Here is a 16,408-nt window from a genome sequence, read left to right as displayed (position 1 = left end):
GCAGTTATGTCAACTCCAAAATCAGCCTTCACCTGTACTCCAACATCTGCCATCACCTCAAGTCCAACACCAGCTGTTACCTCAAGTCCAACACCAGCTGTTACCTCAAGTCCAAAGTCAGCAGTCACTTCAGGTCCAACAACAGCTGTCACCTCTAGTCCAAAACCAGCAGTCACTTTCTAGTTCAACACCAGCAGTCACCTCAAGTCCATCATCAGCTGTCACCACAAGTCCATCATCAGCTGTCACCACAAGTCCATCATCAGCTGTCACCACAAGTCCATCATCAGCTGTCACCACAAGTTCAATGCTAGTGGTCACTTCATGGTCAAATCAATGCCGGTCCATCCCAGGGTAAGGAAAATACACCACCAGAAGGCCCTACCAGCATCTTGCCTGAAGCCCACATTTATACCAACAGTGATGCCCTCATTCCAACTCTGCCTGTACCCTGACCTTAAGGACTCCAAGTATCCCCCTGAGGGCCATAAGATGGTCCATTTTGGTTGTTGCCAGGACTCTGTCATATGCTGACTCAGGCCCATCTTGAGGTCTCACAAATGCCTCTAGTACTTCCTGTTAAAGAAGCTTTAAACAAGGATGATTCCCAGTTGACATGTTGGGGGGAGGGGTGTTGGGTTTGTTTTGGTTTTTGGTTTTTGGTTTTTTTTTGCTGTTGTGTTGTTGTTGTTTTGAGACTGGATCTTTCTATATAGTCTGGTTGGCCTGATACTATGTACACCAAAGATGACCTAGAATTCATGGCTGTCCTGTGACTTCCTACTCCCATAGGCTGGGATAGATCCTTTTAGAACATATTTATTTTATTATTGAATTGAAACTAGGCTTCCTATATGTATCCTAGGATGCCGTCCTCTTGAGTATAAGAGCCTCCTAAAACCACAGGATGAGCAGGATCATCTAACTTGACTTGGAACCTGAGACTTCAGCCACTCTAGCCTGTGTCTACCTGCCAGTTGTATGTAATTCTGCCCCAGCTGCACTGACCTGATCTTATGGTCGAAGGAGTTCCCACAGAATTTATAGCATTCCATGGACAAAGATATAAGGCTGTCTTCTTTGGTGTTAAATTGAGACTTTCTGGTATGTCTGTCTTTGTGGTGGTTTGATCAGGAATGGCCTCCAGTGGCTCATATTTGACTGTTTGGTCATTAGTGAGGCACTACTAGGAGGTGTGGCCTTTTCAGAGTAGGTGTGGGCTTGTTGGACAAACTGTGTTACAAGAGTTGCCATAGGGGGCAGGCCTAGGCCCTCCCCCAAATGACTTGACAGATTTTGATGGGAGGGAGAACAAAATTAGATTGTTTCTAATTTAAATAAAATGTATAAAATTGTTTCCAATTTAAATAAAATTTATGAAGAAAAAAAAAATAGCCATTCAACAAATGTTACCAGAACATGTGGAAACTCGTATACAAAACCAGCAAACACCAATACATGCATTAGAGAAGCAGCATTGGCCAATCCGTAAACACCAAATAAGGGCTGATGAGACGGCTAGTTACACGAGCCTGGTGACCCTGAATTCTCAGATCTTAGTTAGCTTCCCTGTCGCTAGGATAAACACTATGTACAAAAGGTATTTGGGGAGGGAAGGGTTTGTTTGACTTACAATTCCCAACCTCGGTCCATCAGTGAGAGAAGCCAAGGCAGGATCTGAAGTAGCAGAGGGCACCGGGGGATTTGTTTACTAGCTTGCTCTCAGGCCTTGCTCAGACTGCTTTCTAGATAGCCCATGGCCACCTGCCCACAGTGGACTGGGCCATCTCTTGTCACATTAATCAAAAAAATATCCCACAGGCTTGCCTTACAGGCCAATCTGATGGAGGAAATTCCCTAAATGAGATTGCCTGTTCCAGAGGACTCCTGTCAGCATCAGGTTGACAAACAAACAAAAAACAAAAAACAAAAACAAAAACAAAAAACCTAAGTAACACACCCTGGAACCCAGTGGAGAAGGAAGGCCAGAACCAATTCTTCTCACACATAAACACACACATACACACACACATAAACACACACACAAACACACACACATAAACACACACGTATAAACACACACACACACACACACACACACACACACACACACACGCCATATACTCACACACTTAATTTTTTATTTTAAGTTAAACTTTAAAATAGTAAAACTTTTAAAAAGAAATGAAAATCTGTATAATCTGAGGTCTGAGAGTTTCTAAATACAGCACCAAAAGTATCAATATTAGGTTTGATCAAAGTTAAACGAAATGAAAGTTTACAAAGAGTTGTCATTTAATTAGGAAAATATTTAGAAGTCCCATAAGTGATGAGGAATACCTGTATCCTAAACAAAGGGGAAAAAAAAAACTACTAAAACTCAACAAATTTTAAAAATGAATTCGTTAATCTACAAAAATATTAACAGATACTTTGTTCCCCTAAAAGAGTTTTTGTTTACTTGTGGTGTGGAAGATTGAACCCAGGGCATCTTGCATAATAGTCAACCATTCCACCACTGAGCTCTGTTCCCAGCTCCCAAAAGCGTTGTTTAAGTTCCCTTTTGTTTGCTTTTATGTATGTGTCGTATGTGCACACGTTTGTGCAGGCTTACACATCTGTGCATCCTGGAGCCAAGGGAAGATGTCTGTTGGCCCTACTGTCACTGCTTTACTCCTTTGAGACAGGGTCTCTCTCAACCTGAAGCTAGACTGGCAGCCTGCAAGCCCCACCCCCTTTCCTGCCTCTGCTCCCCACTGTGCTGGGGTTAAAGGTCAGTGTTTCTCTGACCAGCTTCTTACATGGGTGCTGGGGTGTGAACCCAAGTGCTCCGGCTAGTGCAGCAAGTGCTCTTACCCCCTGAGCCAGGTCCTCAGGCCCCAGCATGATAGTGAAATATTACACATCCACTGGGATGGCTAGAATTAAACAAGGATGGCAGTAACTGCTGACAAGGAGGCAGCGCCACAGGGGGCTCTGAATTGCTGAAGTCATTTTAAAGCACAGTGCTTTGGAAAACAGCTTGGCAGTTCTTTATTAAATCACATATACATTTTCCCTACAACCCAGGAAACTTGCCAAAGTGAACTGAAAAGACGCTCACAGAAAAATCTATAGGTAAATGTCAAAGCTTTATTCCTTCCTAATCATCACTGACTAGAAACAATCAAGATACTCTCAACAGGTAAGTAAATAATCAAATTATGGTACATCTACAGAACGGAATCTGTGGATGTGTTCATCCAAAAAAAAAAAAAAGAAGAAGAAGAAAGAAAGAAAGAAAGAAAGAAAGGAAGAAAGACGAAAGAAAAAGGCTGAGCTACTGAGGTCAGAGCTCGATGACGATAAGGTCTCTCACTGAGCCTGTGCTCATCTTCTCAGCTAGGCTGACTGGCCAACAAGCTCCCAGGATCTTACTATGTCCACTCTGTCTGTGCTGGGGCTGGAGACCTACCTCTGCATCTAGCTTCTGTATGACCTTCACACTAGCACAGAAAGCCCTGGGCACACTCCCGGCTCCCCAGCCCAATACAGACAGATTTGAACTGTACTTCTCTGGCTCAACTTAGACAGCATCTTGAAAATCCAAAACTGTAGAATGGAAAACAGACTTGTGTTTCCCTGGTGCTGAGGGAGAAGGACGGGGCAGACTACAAAGGGGCCACACTGGGGACTCTATTTTGTTAGACAGGGTCGCACTGTGAACCCCTGGCTGGCCTGAAACTCTCTTGTGCAAAGCGGACTAGCCTCCAATTCAAGGGAGACCTGCCTACTCCTGCTTCCTGAGTGCTGGTATCAAAGGCGTGTGCTGGGGTTTTTAGGATAGTAGAACTTGTATGTTTTGTACTGGGGTGGTAAGTGTGTGACTGTATGTATTATCCAAAAACATAAATACCACCAAAAAAATGGACTTTACCATATGTAAATTTAATTAAAAAAAATCAATCGTGATACAGAAATTCCAGAAAGGAATGCATGCATCAAGTAATCAAACAGTCCAAATGTATTACTAATTCATCATGCTACCCTATTAAAAGGGGGGTCCTGGAGAGATGGCTCAGCTATTAAGAGCACTGACTGCTCTTCCAGAGGACCCAGTCTCTATTTCCAGCACCCACATGGCAGTTTACAACTGTCTGTAACTCCAGCCTCAGGGGATCAGATAGCCTCTTCTGGCCTGCATGGCATGTACATAGCGCACAGACATACATGCAGGAAAACACATGAAATAAAATAAAATAAATTTTTTTCAAGGGGAAGTGACAAAAAGTACTTGATCTAAGAAACTCAGAATAAAGCTGGGCGGTAGTGGCACATGCCTTTAATCCTAGCACGTGAGAGCCAGAGGCAGATGAATCTCTTGAGTTCAGGGCCAACCCTGGCTACATAGTGAACTCTAGAATAGCCAGAGCTTCACAGGGAAACCCTGTCTGGAAAAACAAAATGGGGGGCTGCTAACTGTCTCCACCACACACCACTGGGGTCTGTGTTGGTATCCATAGCCATATAGAATGCCTGTGGTCTGGCCTGCCTCCTAAACCCCTTCCCCTCCTTGGTCCTGGGAGAGCTGGCCTTGCCCCTCACCTGAGAGGTGTGTGGTCTGGTGGGGGGGGGGGGAGGCCTGCCGGTTAACTAGCTCAGCTACTTCACAGGTCCCCATCCAGGGCTTTGAGTTGGCCCACTCCTCCATCCACGACCTGACAGAGCACATGAAGGGACAGGTCCTGAGGAACCATAGCCGTGGGATCTCCATGACTTAAGCAACCACAGGATATCCTAGAGGAGTTTTGGTGAGGGTCCAGGATTGATAGTGTGCCAGAAGCCAGAGGCCTTGAACCTGACCAACAACTCATTGCGATGAACATTTGAAAGTAAAGCTGTTTGGGCAAAAGGATATACTGTGTGTCATACCACAGCTCCCAAGGCCACTACGACAAATGAGTATGTGATGGAGAGGCAGGCAAGACAGAAGTGTAAAGTGGGGTTTGTTGTTGTTTAATCATTGTTATTTTTAATTTTTTATTTTCTTTCGGGGAGGGGGAGGCTACAAGGGTTGAGGGCAGAGACAAAGGGACTGGGAATGAATGGGATTGGGGTGCATGATGTGAAATTCTCAAAGAATCAATAAAAAATTATGTTACAAAAGGAATATTTTGACTGGATGCTGAAAGGCTAAGAGCAGAAGAAACTGCACATACACATGAGTCCAGTTGACAAATTTACCTCATACAGGAATATAGATTTGCAGTTCTAACACTACCCTCCAGGTGTAGTCTGGTTGAATAAATAAATCAATAAGTTGTCAATAATGGGAGGTGGTTTCTCACAGAGAGTGAGCTACAGTCGACCCTGCTACAGCACAGCTTTACGTATTCTTAAAAATCACCCAGTGCAGACGACTGCACAATAAAAACTGCAGGGGTGCAGACCTCGAAATAAAAACTGCAGGGGTGACGGGAAACGAGGTTGGAGACTGCAGCACTCCAAAAGTCCTCCCAGGTAGACCAGAAATGACGGGGCTTCATAAAAACAGCAGTTTTGCTCAGGCTAAACGATTACAGAGTATTGTTTTAAAATTTTAAATTACATTATTTTATGGGGAGGCACACATCACAGCACACACATGGAGGTCAGGGAACAACTAACGAGAGTTGGTTCTCTCCTTCCGTTATTGAGGGTCCCAGGATCACATGCGGGCTTGTCAGGCTTGGTGCAAACACCTTTAGCAGCTAAGCCAACTCAGTGGCCCTAAAACTACTATAATTAGTACTATGTCTCATGTAACAGGTGGCCTAGGCTATAGCTGGTAATTACAGTGACCTTCTCCCTCTTCTTCTGTATTCCCTTTGCCCACAGCAAGGTCAAGACCGGGAGGATGGGGGTTGGGAGTGACCCACACCTTTCTTTACTGAAGATTTGGACTACTTATTATCTTGCCTAGAGTAGGTTGCTGTAGTTTCCTGTCAGCCATCCTGAAGGGTGTAATAAGACTGAAGATAACCAAAGTAATGCCCTGAAATCCAGGCATTCATTTCCTCATCTCCACCAAGGGACAGCAGTCCAGTTTCCCCGAGACGTGTCAACCTCTTTTGTTAATTCTTGCTTCTTTCTTAACCTGTTGACTTGGGTCATCAGAAGCCCAAAGTAGCCAGGGAAGTCTTAGCTCTCAGTACAACACATTGTTTCATGTTCCTCCTGGCAGAGGTGCTGCCCACCCTGGATGAAACAAGAAGTAAACATTTGCTAAAAGGGGTCACTAGGAATGATGTTGGGGGTGGGGGTGGCATTCCCATTTCTGCCCCTTTACTGCTGTACTTGTGAATCCTGGCTATGGAAGAAACAGTACCAAATATTAGACACTGATTTCTGACCATGTTAGCCCTCTGAAGAAATTACACACACACACACACACACACACACACACACACACACACACACACACACACACTCACCAGTTGACTCTGAAACCTTGTCTGCAAAAAGCTATCTCAGCATTCTGTCAGGCTAGGTGGGGAACACGGTAAAACCAGTGAAGATCAGTAGGTATGAGCCCATCATTGCTTCAACTCCTGGTTATGGAGTTGGTATACAGTGCATACAAAATAGAGTGGATAAGGTATTCTGTGAATCCATGGACAGCAGAATTGGTGAGACTGCTCAGTGGGTAAAAGCCCTTGTCACAGAAGCCTGACAACTTGAGTCTCAGCCATGGGATGCCTGGTGGAGGGGGAGTACCTACTCCTGAAGGTGGCTCTCCAACCTCCACACTTACATAGTGGCATGTACACATCCCTGCTGGTGCATGCACACATGATGGTAATAATTAATAAACATAAATAAATAATTCAAAAGAAACATTATACGTAGAATAACTACCTGCTCCAGAAACAACTGTGTGCTGTCCAGTCCATGATATAAATGACCCAGTGTAATCAACCTGCCATCAGGGACTGGCTGGTCACCTGGGAATGGTGCCATATTAGTGTTGGTGTAGGCTGAGTGCTTAGACCAGGTTGTGGCCACAGCAGTCTTGAAGCCCAGGAGTCCATGTTGTTGTAACCACAGCAGTCTTGAAGCCCAAGAGTCCATGTTGTTGTAACCACAGCAGTCTTGAAGCCCAAGAGTCCATGTTGTTGTAGCCACAGCAGTCTTGGGGACCAGGAGTCCATGTTGTTGTAACCACAGCCGTCTTGGGAACCGGGAGTCCATGTTGTTGTAACCACAGCAGTCTTGAAGCCCAGGAGTCCATGTTGTTGAAACCACAGCAGTCTTGGGAACCAGGAGTCCATGTTGTTGAGTACATTCATAACCTTCAGCCCTTCCACCACAGCCATTTTGACCATGAGCCCACTGGGAAAAGAAAGGAACAACTGGAGAAAGAAGTTGACTACTCTCCACAGTGTAGGTCATTGTGATTATTGATTATTGATTATTGAAGTCCTTTTCGTCTGAGATCACCTTTGTGGAGCTTTTACATGGATCACAAACATCCTCACATCCTTTTCCCACTGGTGAAGTCTGCTGTGAACTGAAGTCCCCAGAAGAAAAGCTGTGCCTGTTACTAACCGGTTAGGACCTTGGCGGCTGTGGGGTTAGAATGCTGCAGGTGTACAACCAAGTGATCTTGTGCTATCATACCTCTAAACAGTCACTGGCTGTCCACCTCTGAGTGTGACATAGCATCCTGTGACTATCAGATACATTTGGCCCAACTCTCTCATCTTTACAGAAGAGGCAGATAAGATCATCTGAAGAAATTACGTGTTCTGATTCAGGCAACTACTTAGTAGCAGAACTCAGGCTAACGCCTAGGTGCCTTGGTGTTTGTTGTTCAGTGAATGTAAGGTTTTTGTAAATGCACAGTAGTTGAAGAAAAGGTGGATGTGAAAGACAAGGAAACAGATAAGGAAGGGGGAGGAGGCTGTTTTCCTTGGTGAAGCAATGGATAATGGCCTTCAGGCTCAGAGGTCAGCCTTCTGTAACTCACACTATCTCAGTTAGGGTTAGCATTGCTGTGATAAAACACCAGGACCAAAAGCAAGCTGGGGAGGAAAGGGTTTGTTTGGTTTACACTTTCACATCACAGTCCACCACTGAAGGAAGTCAGGATAGGAACTCAAACAGGGCAGGAACCTGGAGGCCAGAGCTCACACTGAGGCCATGGAGAGGAGCTGCTTACGGGCTTACTCTCCATGGCTTGCTCAGCCTGCTTTCTTATAGAATCCAGGACCACCATCCCAGGGTTAGCACCACCCACAATGAACTGGGCCCTCCCCCACCAATCACTATTTAAGAAAATGCTATACAGCAGGATCTTATGAAGGCATCTTCTCATTTGAGGTCCTCTCCTTTCAGATAACTTAGCTTGTGTCAGGTTGACATGGTACTAACCAGCACACACACCTGAATAAGGATCTTACATTGATTTTATTTTTTTTTATGATCATAGTCAAAAGTATCTCCACAACTGGTCTTCCCATCCTACTAATTAATGAGGAATTACTTTACATAATCTTCAGACAAGTTTCGATCTCCTAAATGCCTACCCTTTTGTTTACAGGGTATAAGTGTATAAAGCTAGGAAGAGGAAAAAGGTTTGGACATCAATGATGGTGATGGTGCTGTGATTTGAGTATAGTTAGTGCCACTAAACTATAGGCTTTAAAAAAAGTGATAGAAACAGTACATTGTTTTATCTATATGTCATAACAAAGTGAAATGAAACCCAGATGGGTATGACTTGGTACAGAGAGAGATTTTAGGGGGGAAACAGGGGAGAGAAATCTTGGCTATGAGAAGAATGTGGGGGTGGAGAGAGGAGACTCACTATGTCTCAGCTTCTCCACTGACATGTTAACTCCGGAATCGTTAGTCTGTTGCCTGTATGCCAGGTTCAAAGTGGGTTTTTAAAACTATAGGAGTAAGTATTCAAGTGTATTTTTAAAAGTACATCTTCCTACCCACTGCCAAATCTTTGCTATCTGCTCAAGAGTAATTATTAGCAATGAGGAAGTCACTCAGTTGATAAGGTGTTTGCCTCTCAACACAATGCAGCCCAGTAGGGGTCGGGGATTCTAACCCTGGTCTGAAGCAGAGTTCCAGCCAAGAGCCCACCCCATGCAGTAGGTGCCAGACAGTGGAACACTACAATGGTCTTGTGATGAGAAGCCTGGCCCAGACCAGCCTCACAGCCACCTGAGTGAGATAGGGGGACCCACACACAGGCCTGGCGCTGCCCACCCTGGCCTCCAAGGAGAAAACACAGGCCCACCCAGGACCTTGCAGCACCAGCCAGATGGATGCTGTTAGATGCGTAGAGGTATGGCATGGTGTCTTAAATGAGAGAGAGACACAAAGAGAGAGACAGAGAGAGAAAGAGAGAGACACAAAGAGAGAGACAGAGAGAGAGAAAGAGAGAGACACAGAGAGAGAAACAGAGAGAAAGAGAGAGACACAAAGAGAGAGAGAAAAAGAGAGAGACAGACAGACAGAGAGGGAGAAAGAGGGAAAGAGGCAGATACACAGAGAGAGGAAGAGGGAGAGAGAGATACACAGAGAGGGAGGGAGAGAGACAAAGAGGGAGGAAGAAGGAGAGAAAAAGAGAGAGACAGATACAAAGAGAGAGAGAGAGAGGGAGGGAGGAAAAGGGAGAGAGAGAGATAGAGAGAGAGAGATAGAGAGAGAGAGAGAGTAGTCAGTTCCTGTGGACAAAGGCAAATTTGAAGAGGAGAGAGAGGAAGGGAGCTGTTGCATATGGTTCTTTGTCCTGGCTAGGTCCCACCAATGCTTCAGTCCCAAATGAACACATGGATGCTATATTAATTATTAAACTGTTGGCCAATGACTAGGACGTCTTATTGGCTAGTTCTGTCTTAATTATTAACCCATTTCTATTAATCTAAGTTTTTCCAAGTGGTCTCATCTTACTGGAGAAGGGTCTGGACCTCTAACTCCTTTGGCAGCTCACATGGTGACTGCTAAGCATCTCTGCAAAGAAGAGTGTGATTTCCTGTTTGTTCCTGCTTATATCCTGGTTCTGCCCAGTTACATCACTTCCTGTCTGTCTGTACAGACCTCCAGACCTCTATGGTTAGCTAGTGGCAAGTTTCTGCCCAGCTATGTCACTTCCTGTCTGGCTAATCACTGTTTTATCCATTAACCAATGAGAGAAATAAACATGCAGAAAGACTTCCCCCATCATGGAGCCAACTGAGATAGTGAGGGAGCTGACCCCTTGACCAGGGGCAACACATCGGAGATCTTGTCCAGCACTTTGACTGGGCATCACAGCAGAGATGACCCTGTTGATGGACAATAGCACAGGTGAGCCAATCTGTGGAGAATGTCAGCAAGGGAGACATTGCCCCATTCCTCATCTGCCACATGGCAACATGGGCTGGGGAGAGAGGCCCCCTGCCCCACCCATCAATGTCTGGGGCAGATGGCAGAGCTGACCCTGTGGTCATAAGAGCGGGAGAACCATCCTTGACTCCCACTAGCTGCAACATTTGGGAGAGCAGGCTTGCACCTCACCAGGGCATTACAATAGAGCCAACACTGTTAGCACAGGTGTGGGTGAGTCAGCCCCCAAATGGTGACCATAGGAAAACTGTCCCCCTTACCTATCTGTCCTGTGGCAATGTGGACAGGGGAGAGCTGCCCACCAACATGCTCATCAATGCTTGGGACAGGTTCGAGAGTTAAACCTGTGGTCATAAGAGCAAGAAAGATATCCCTACCCCCATGAGCTACAACATTTGGGAGAGCAGGCCTGCACCTAGCCAGGGCAGCACAATAGAGCCAACCCTGTTAGCAGAGGTGTGGGGGTGCCAGACCCAAAGATGTGAGCATGGGAGATTATCTATCCTATCTTTTTGAGTGTAAAGTTTATATGTAATTTATCTTTTGTCATAACTAAGGAAAACTGTAGCCATAACTAACTGTCTTCAACTCCATCAAAGACCTCAGAAGGATAATATATAAACTCTAGAATTGACAGAGAAATCTTACTTCCTGGAAAGTCACCCAAAGTTCCTCTGTAATATTGGGGCATCCATCTTCAGCCCATAGACCTAGAGTGTCTGCCAGACTTCTCAGCAAAGCAGGAAATTTGAAACCATCCTGCCTGTATTGGCAGTTTGTCAGTCATTTTTCTCTGTGTCCTGCAGAATGTCTGACAGACTCTTCCATGAAGCAGAAACCCTGAAGGACTGTCACATCTTATTTTTGGTAAAAATTTTGCCTTGATGGGGACTGAAAATTGCTCCCAAAAAATAAAAAGAGGGGATTCTATTAGTTATTTCGGCTATAAAATAGGTTTACAAAAAAAAAAATTAGACCACAAAAGGTGCAAATTAGGAGAGATGGATTGCAGACTTTAATGACTTCCAGAGATTGCTAGGAGACATTTCCCATCTACAGCACATTATTGGAATAAAACCTGATCAACTGATTCATTAACAAAGCTTAGATGGAGACAAGGACTTTAAATAGTCCCAGGGAGTTAACAGTTGAAGCTGAGAAAGAATTGGCATTGGTGAAAGAGGAATTACGGATTGCACACGTGGATCGTGTGGATATAAAGCTTAAGTGCATTCTAGTCACATCACCCTCTAAGCATTCCCCTATAGGAATTAATGCAGAGGGAAGATAGTATATTAAAATGGATCTTTTTACCACATAAACCAAGTAAGAAATTAAAAACTTATTTGGAAAAGTCCCTGAGTTGATTCTAAAAGGAAAATTGAGACTTCATCAATTACCAAGAATAGATCCAGCAGAAATTGTAGTACCTTTTACTAACGATGAAATTGACAAATTATGGGTAGAAAGTGAACCCTGGCAAAGAGCTTATAGTAGTTTTTTGGGAGAGGTCAACAACAATTATCCCAAAAGCAAGTGAATTAATCTTATAAAGAAGACTAGCTGGATCCTTCCTCACATTGTAAGGGAAACACCAATAACTGGAGCCCCTACATTCTATACTGATGCAATAAATCAGGATAAATAGGTAGAGTGGATCTAAGTCCTTATAATTCTGTCCAAAAGTCAGAATTATCTGCTATTCTCATGGTGTTAATGGAGCATAAAGAACCTTTCAACATAGTTACTGATTCACAATATGCAGAAAGAGTTGTTTTACATATTGAAGTCACTGGATTTATACCAGATGATACAGAACTGACTTTATTATTTGTTCAGTTACACAACATAATCAGGGACAGAAATCATCGTGTGTGTGTGTGTGTGTGTGTGTGTGTGTGTGTGTGTGTGTGTGTATACATGTGCGCATGTGCACACACACACACACACACACACACACACACACACACACATATATATATTATATATATATATATATATATATATATATATATATATAATACCCATCCAATCCCATATGGGTCTTCTAGGCCCTATAGCACAAGGTAATGATGAAACTGGTAAATTATTGACAGGAAATGTGCTAAAGCACTCAGAATTTCATAAAAAAAAAAACCCCACCATGCCAATAGCAAAGGTTTGAAAAAAGACTTTCCCATCACTTGCTGACAAGCCAAGGAAATTATAAAGAAAAGTCCTATTTGTTTTTTGTACAACCAAACTCCACTACCTGCAGGAAGTATCCCAAAGGGTAATCAAAGGAATGAAATCTGCCAGATGAAATGTGTTCCATTTTGTAGAATTTAGAAAATTAAACTATGGAGGAATCCCTCGCCCCGAGTGCAGAGTCGGAGCTGCAGCCACGCGAGTCATGGCTGGTCAAGCTTTCAAAAAGTTTTTACTGCTCTTTGACAGAGAATATTGGTGGAAAAGAGTGCCACCAAAATTGTGACCAATAGATTATGGAGCATTTTCTCTGAATTTGTCATATGTTAATGGACTAGACATTGTCAATGTACTTATTGCCTGTATGTAGTATGTGTAGTTATTGTACATAGCTTTTCTTATATTAGTTATAACCTTTTTTTAAATTTTAGACAAAAAAGGGGGATATGTGGTGGTACCTTGCTTATACAAATAAAGCCTGTCTGAAGGTCAGAGAGCAGAGCTTGACACTAGCTCACCATAGAGAAGAGGCCCTGCACCTTACCAGGGCAGCACCATAGAGCCAAGCCTGTAAGGGTAGATGTGGATGAGCCAGCCCTGATGTTGTGAACATGGGAGAGCTGCTCCCATTTCTCATCTGTCTTGTGGTGGCATGGACGAAGGAAAGAAGCCCTCCCCATCGCCTTTCAATGCCTGGGACAGGTCAGAGAGCTGGCTCTGTGGTCATACTAGCGGGAGAACTATCCCTGACCCATACCAGCTGCAAGGCTTGGGAGAGCAGGCCCTGCACCTCACCTTTGTTAGCACGGGTGTAGTGGGTGAGCCAGCCCCCAAACTGCCCATGGGAGAGCTATCCCTGTCACCCGTCTGTCTTGTGCTGACATTGGCAGGGAGAATTGCCTTCCTCCACTCCCTCCCTTACCCATCAACATTGGAAGCCGGTGGGATAGCTGGCCAAGTGGTCTCAAGAGTGGGAGAACCGTCCTTGACACCCACCAGGAGAGTACACCCTGCACCTTGCCAGGGCAGCACCATAGAGCCAACCCTGTTAGTGCCGGTGTGGGTGAGCCAGCCCCAAACTGTGACCATGGGAGAGCTGCCCCCATTTCCCATCTGACAGACCAACCCTATAGCTGCCCAGGCCCAGACCCAGGGTTATGACTTGGCTCCAACATCCACCCATTTATGATCTGGTGGAGCACATGAAGGAACCTGACCCCCAGACCCTAAGCTGCAGGATCTCGGCAACATTGCGGGGGTGGGGGGGTGTGGGTGTGGGTGCGGGTTGGGGTAGGGGTGGGGTGGGGGGTGGGGGGGTGTCCAGGAAGAACCCTAGTCAGGGCCCAGCATTGAACATGTAGTGGAGTCCAGGGCCCTTGAAATAGAAAAATGCCTCTTTGTAATGAACGTTTGCTAGTAGAGGTGTGTGGACAAAGGGTATATGGCATGACCTGTTGGGTGTCACTGTAGCTTCCATGACGAGATTTTTAACTCCTTCCCCTTTTTCATTTTACACATTTTATTTTCTGTAGCATGATTAATAAAAACCCAGAGACAGATGCAGATGGAGTTTCTTTCTCATCTGGTCCCACCAGACGTTTAGCCCCAAATAAACACAGAGAGGCTTATATTAATTATAAACTGTTTAGCTGATGTCTCAGGCTTCTTACTAGCTTGCTCTCTCTTAACTATTAACCCATAACTATTAATCTATGTATTTCCACATGGCCTTAGCTTACCAGAAAATACCAAGCATCCCTATCTTCCCGGTAGCTACATGGTGTCTGCCTGGCAGCTCCTCTCTGAGTCCTCTTCTCAGAATTCTCCTTGTCTGGTGGCCCCACCTATACTTCCTGCTTGGCTACTGGACAATTAGTGTTTTATTCATCAACCAATAAGAGAAACATATATACAAAAGGACATCCCCATCAGAGAGATACTGATGTTTATGCTGAAGATCAGAGAAGTAAAGCATCCAGCCACCAGAGAGTTCTCACCTCTACCAATGCTCAGAACAAGAGGGTGATCCACCAAAACTCAGATTGCATCTCCAGACTGCATTGCTTTCCACCAAGCCTCAGAATCCTAGACTGTCCTGAGTTCCTGTCTCCAGCCACCTTATATTCCTCTCTCCACCCAGCCATATCACTCCTGTCTCCAGCTCCCCAGTGTTGGGATTAAAGTTGTGAGCTCTGTTACTCTTTGAGACTGACTCACTCTCATGTAGCCCTGGGTGGCCTTGAACTCACAGAGATGCATCTGCCTCTGTCTCCTGAGTCCTGGGATTAAAGGTGTGTGCCACCACTGCCCAGCTTCTATAGCTAACTAGTGTGGCTTTGCATCCCGATCCTTCAGACAATCTTTATTAAATCATAAATAATCTGTCACCACAATTTTCTTCCTTTTTTCCTTGACTTTTGTTTTATGGGGTGGGATGCAGGCAACTGGACAGGGACTGAATGGGATCAAGATACGTGATGTGAAAAACACGTAGAATAAATAAATAAATAAAGCAAAACCAACTGCAGGCAGCCCCGGACGTGGGGAAGGCTGTATTTCTTTAACTTTTGCAGCAGAGAGCCCAACGAAGTTTTCTCAGTAAACATTAAAATGCCCTCACACTTTCACCACAGGAAGCAGGCGTTAGCCATTTTGCGGATATACCTGGCACATTCTTCCCATCTCCACAAGGCATTCCTTCAAAAGCATTTGACAAGAGTTGAACCCACTAAGGCATCATCAAAGCCCCACTGACAAGGGAGTAGACATGCCCAGCTCTGTCCATGAAGAAGGATCTCTACAGCCACTGTAGCCTCTGATTTGAGGGAGAAAATACTTAACTCTAGTCCCATCTAATCTGTCTTATCAGAAGAGGTAAACTAAGAAACATCCATGAGGTCATAGGCTAGGGGCATAGGGCACTAACAGATGGATGCCTAATTATAGAACTATGAAAAATTTCCCTCTCTGAACCCATTAGCACTTCTACTACACAGAACTCCTGTGTAGTAAGGGGATTACAGTGAGAGCATCCCATGGCTCCTACTAGTTAAGAAACCTTTTGAGAAACCCATAGACATCAGGGAAGATGAAGACAAGAACACAGGAGGAAATCGTAGCTTCTCACGCCTGCAGCTACAGCACACAGAAAACACAACCCAGCTTCCAGTCAGACAAATCTCACACTAGCCACACTAGCCGAGGACTACCCCAGTCGAGTATAGGGGTCCCTGGAATAAGGGTTCTTTCTCCAAGACGAGGGTGTAAGGATTCAGCTGTGACAAACAGAAACAAACACAGAGGCAGTTTGAATCTGAGTGTATTTTGCAGTTCTCAAGCAAGTTTTGTTTTTTATAGAGATGTTTTCTCAGGGGATGTTTTTGTTAAATAACATATGACATTATTGTTACTTGGCACAGTGATGCAGAAATACAAAACATGAGATCATCCAGAGTTAATCAAAACAAAAAATTGTCCTTGATTAATAAAAACATAGAACTGTCCTTGCTTAACATAGAATCATCCAAGGCTAACTGCATATTTCTTAAATCAAATTAATATATTTTTATGGCCAGTTATTGTTTAACATCTATTACCTAGTTCTTGTGAGTTTTTTTTTTTTGAAATATTGAGCTATTTTAACTATCTCAACTCTTTCTTATTAAAAGCTTTCATTACCAGACACTTAAGCCCACTCTCGATGACACAGGTACAGCCATATGAAGTTTTATTGTTGGGCAAGTTTTTGCTATTTGTACTTTTGTGAATGATGTGAATGATTTGGGAAGCGCTGCTCTTACCTGAGATGAGGTCATGGCTAGTGACTCCACCTCAGGGGTGGTTTCTGATCTATATGTCT

General features: G+C 44.4%; 1 protein-coding gene across 2 annotated transcripts in view; it reads right to left on the bottom strand.

Moving 5' to 3' along the window:
- Nucleotides 1-16,408, bottom strand: part of Shtn1 (shootin 1) — a 196,832-nt gene that overhangs the window by 114,353 nt on the left and 66,071 nt on the right. Inside the window, exon 1 of one of the 2 annotated variants that reach the window (XM_027406875.2) lies at nt 6,877-7,330. The exons of the other annotated variant lie outside the window; for it this stretch is intronic. The gene's annotated coding sequence lies outside the window, so the exon portion shown is untranslated. Of the gene's footprint in view, nt 1-6,876; nt 7,331-16,408 lie in introns of those variants that run through there. 2 annotated transcript variants of the gene reach the window in all.

The sequence above is a fragment of the Cricetulus griseus genome, chromosome 3 (genome assembly GCF_003668045.3).
Source record: "Cricetulus griseus strain 17A/GY chromosome 3, alternate assembly CriGri-PICRH-1.0, whole genome shotgun sequence".
Lineage (NCBI taxonomy): Eukaryota > Metazoa > Chordata > Mammalia > Rodentia > Cricetidae > Cricetulus > Cricetulus griseus.
Note: the sequence above shows the minus strand (reverse complement) of the source record. Positions and strands in the feature narration are given on the sequence as shown.